The following is a 4476-nucleotide window of genomic DNA, read 5'->3' on the forward strand; positions in this document are numbered from 1 at the left end:
ATTAATTTTTACAATCCAGCCGTCCTTTCCTGACAAGATTTCGTCTTCCTGAACCGATTTAGCCTGAAGTGGCTTATATATAATTGAACTGTGATTACGTATATCAGAAAACATACATATAAGCCGAAACAATTTACGGTTTTTATAATTATTTATATATGTTATGTTTTATGTTATATACTATATTCTTAGTATTTAATATTGTAATATAAATAAATTATTGAATGTCAATAGAATACCTCAAGATTTTAATTTATCTTTATTATTGAATTATGCCAATATTTATATGGTATCCAATTGAAGTACCAGTGAACTGGATGTTTAACGCACCCCTTTGAAAGATTTCTTTTCCTCAGTTTGTTACTTTATATATATATGTATGTATGTATATATATTTATATCAGGTCGCTTGAGTGTTACTGGTAATATGTAATCCAGTACAACATTGTCGGCAACTAACCTGGAAGCCTCACCAGGCTTGCTTGGTGAGGAGGGTGTTGTTGGACACCCTGCGGAATGAAAAATAAGACCTGTCAAAGGGCGGATGAACTCCTGAACAGCCAACGGCCATCCAACAAAATGTCTGTAAATATGTATATATCTTTTTTTTTTCTTATATTTTTACTTTTACATCATCATCATCATCATCATCGTTTAACGTCCGCTTTCCATGCTAGCATGGGTTGGACGATTTGACTGAGGACTGGTGAAACCGGATGGCAACACCAGGCTCCAGTCTAATTTGGCAGAGTTTCTACAGCTGGATGCCCTTCCTAACGCCAACCACTCAGAGAGTGTAGTGGGTGCTTTTACGTGTCACCCGCACAAGCCAGTCCAGGGGCACTGGCAACGATCTCGCTCGAAAATCCTACGGGAGCCAGTCAGGCGGTACTGGCAACGGCCACGCTCAAAATGGTGCATCTCATGTGCCACCCGCACAAGAACCAGTCCAGGGGCACTGGCAACGATCTTACTTGGTTTGCCGGGTCTTCTCACGCACAGCATATTTCCAAAGGTCTCGGTCAGTAGTCATCGCCTCGGTGAGGCCCAATGTACGAAGGTCTTGCCTCACCACCTCAGCCCAGGTCTTCCTGGGCCTACCTCTTCCACGGGTTCCCTCAACTGTTAGGGTGTGGCACTTTTTCACGCAGCTATCCTCATCCATTCTCACCACATGTCCATACCAGCGCAATCGTCTCTCTTGCACACCACAACTGATGCTTCTAATGTTCAGCTTTTCTCTCAAGATACTTACACTCTGACGGGTATTCACATTGACATTACACATCCAACGGAGCATACTGGCTTCATTCCTTGCAAGCTTACGTATGTCCTCAGCAGTTACAGCCCATGTTTCACTGCCATGTAGCATGGCTGTTCGTACGCATGCGTCATACAGTCTGCCTTTTACTCTGAGTGAGAGTCCCTTTGTCGCTAGCAGGGGTAAGAGCTCTCGAAACTTTGCCCAGGCTATTCTTATTCTAGCAGCTACACTTTCAGCGCACCCACCCCCACTACTAACTTGGTCGCCCAGATAGCGGAAGCTATCGACTACCTCTAGTTTTTCACCCTGGAATGAGATAGAAGTTGTTTCATATATATATTATTTTATATCTTTTAATTGCATATCTTTTACTTTTCTTTATACAATATTATTTATATGTAATTCTTATTCACACTTCATACCTTTTTTATTTTTTTTGTTTTTAGTTTTATATACATATTTATATTTATTGCATATCTTTTAGTTTTTTATATTTATATATAATTCTTATTTACATTTGCAAATCACATATCGTACCTTTTTTTTTTTTAATGAATGAGCCACTCCACGTCGGTCATCGGAGTTTGGTGTCTGGAATGGGATAGCTTACCTCATGGGCAGGTAGAAGCTCTTTAACCTTGGTTGGTAATCTACCTAGGAGAAGGAAATCTCTGAAATAAAACCTGAGGCCTTGGAAGTTCCTGGTTTTGTGTCAATTTTCATGTCACACCGGCGAAAGTTTTCTTGGGCCAATATGTGGGGGTAGTGCAGTGCAAGCTACACCCACTGAAAATTATGCCTCTGCACAGGTACTTCCTGTACTCCAAATCTTAGTAAAATCATTGAATTGGTTGGTTGGCAGAAACCTAAAATTGCACTTGTAACTTACTCTAAAATGTCTCAAGATTCAGTAAATGGCAAAAAAGGCTTGGGAACGTCAGGGGAACAGATCTGGCTCAGCAGGTGTATCACAGGCTGGACCTGGTCGTCATCCTGCCACTGTGGTCAATCTTCAAGAGGCCAGAAAGGCATACAGCACTTATTGCATGTGAGCTTAAGAAATATTCCCTTGCTATAGTTGCGCTCTCTGAAACTCATCTCTCTAGTGAGGGTCAAGTAAATGAACCTACTTATGGATATACTATCTTTTGGAGACGCCTACCCAAGGGTCAGCATAGAGGGTTTGGTGTTAGGCTTGCTCTCAAGGATACATTAGTATCCTCCATTGCAGGGCTTTCAAGTGGTATATCTGACTGGATCATGTCATACCGCATTAAACTGGCAAAAGGTAGGTTTCTTACCGTTGTCAATATTTATGCACTAACAGTGTCCCATTATGATGAAACTGTAGGACAGCTTTATGATGATCTAGCACAATTATTGAGGAAAGTACCTCAATATCTGGTCATATTGGAAGATTTCAATGCAAGAATTGGAAAGAACTATGTTTCATGGCTTGTCTTAAGTCAACATGGAATTGGAAAATGCAATAAAAATGGAGTAGCTCATTTGACGTTTTGTACTGAGAATAATCTGGTTGTCACCGACACTCTGTTTAAGTAGAAAAATAAATATAAAAATACCTGGATGCACCTAAGATCTAAGCACTGGCATCTCACAGATTATATTCTGATCAGAAAACCTGATATGAAAGACGTTCCTAGCGTTTGGGCCATGAGAGGGGCAGAAAGCTGGAGTGGCCACCATCTAGTGCATGGAAACAGACTTTTCGATAATGCCTAAAAATGGACAGTCTGGTCCAAAGGTACCCAAAAAGTTAAATGTTGCAAACTTTAAATTATCAAGCAACTTGCAAAGATTCCACGATGCTATAGAAAGTATCAATCTTGACCCAAGCAATCTATGGGAAAATTTCAAAACAAAAGTATTTCAGGCTGCAAGTTCATCAGTAGGATTTAAATCACTTAAGTCCAGTGACTGGTTCTCAGATAGATCAGCAGAAATTCATGATCTAATTTTAGAAAAACAAAACTTATGCAATACACTTCTTTCTCAGTCCTTGAACCCCAAATCAAACAAAGCTTACAGAAAGCTGAAAAGGAAAGTACAGACTGCTCTAAGGAAAATTAAACAGGAATGGTAGAATGATAGAGCAAAAGGGGCACAAGAAGCAACTGATAGATATGATGCCAAGGGTTTGTACTCATGTTAAGGAGGTATATGGCCCAAAATCTTCTTCAATAGTTCCAATGAGAACAGCAAATGGACATTTTCTTCTGACTGATACCGCTTCTATTCATAAGCATTGGGTAGAACATTTTTCTGCACTTTTGAATATACTCATCATCTGTTGACATGAGGATGATAGAAAAAAATCGAACACCTTCTAGTTATAGAAGAGATGGCATTTAAACTAACTTTAAATGACAATTTAGCTGTGAATAAGCTGAATAACAATAAGTCCCCAGGGTCTGACAGAATCTATGCAGACGTCTTGAAATATGGGGGTGACAAAATGTTTGAACTCTTAAATATATTAATTTGTCACTGTTGGAGAACTGAGAAAATACCTCAAGACTGGATTGATGCCATTTTAGTCTCCTTGTACAAATCGGGGCCAAAGGATTTGTGTGGTAATTTTTGTGGGATTTCACTTTTGTCTGTGGTTGGAAAGGTACTTGCCCGCATTTTGTTAGAACATTTAAATACCTTTATAGTTCCAAATATAGTGTCTGAGTCTCAGTGTGGTTTTCGTTCCTCCAGGGGCACAGCTGATTGTATCTTTACTGTCAGACAATTACAAGAAAAGTGCATTGAACAGAATCTTGCTCTATACCATTGCTTTGGTGATTTGACCAAAGCATTCAATACTGTTAATCAAAATGATCTGTGGCTAACTCTAAGGAAAATAGGTTGCCAAGAAAAATTTGAAAAATATGATCAGGGCTTTGCATCAAGATATGAAAGCTAGAGTTAATTTTGGTGGTAGGCTATCTGCTTCTTTTGCTATGGAAAATGGAGTAAAGCAAGGTGACCTTGAAGCACCCACCCTCTTTGTAATATACTTTGCTGTTGTGTTGTCACATGCTTTTCAAAACTCTGAGGAGGGTATTTACATAAAATATCGAACAACAGGGAATGTTTTTAACCTGACCAGACTGAAATTCAAAACGATGGTTTTTACTTTACTCATCAGGGAACTTTTGTACGCTGACAAATGCAATCATGTCTGTCATTCTGAAACAGGTCTG

Source organism: Octopus bimaculoides, chromosome 1 (assembly GCF_046866305.1).
Source record: "Octopus bimaculoides isolate indiv1 chromosome 1, ASM4686630v1, whole genome shotgun sequence".
Taxonomy (NCBI): Eukaryota; Metazoa; Mollusca; class Cephalopoda; order Octopoda; family Octopodidae; genus Octopus; species Octopus bimaculoides.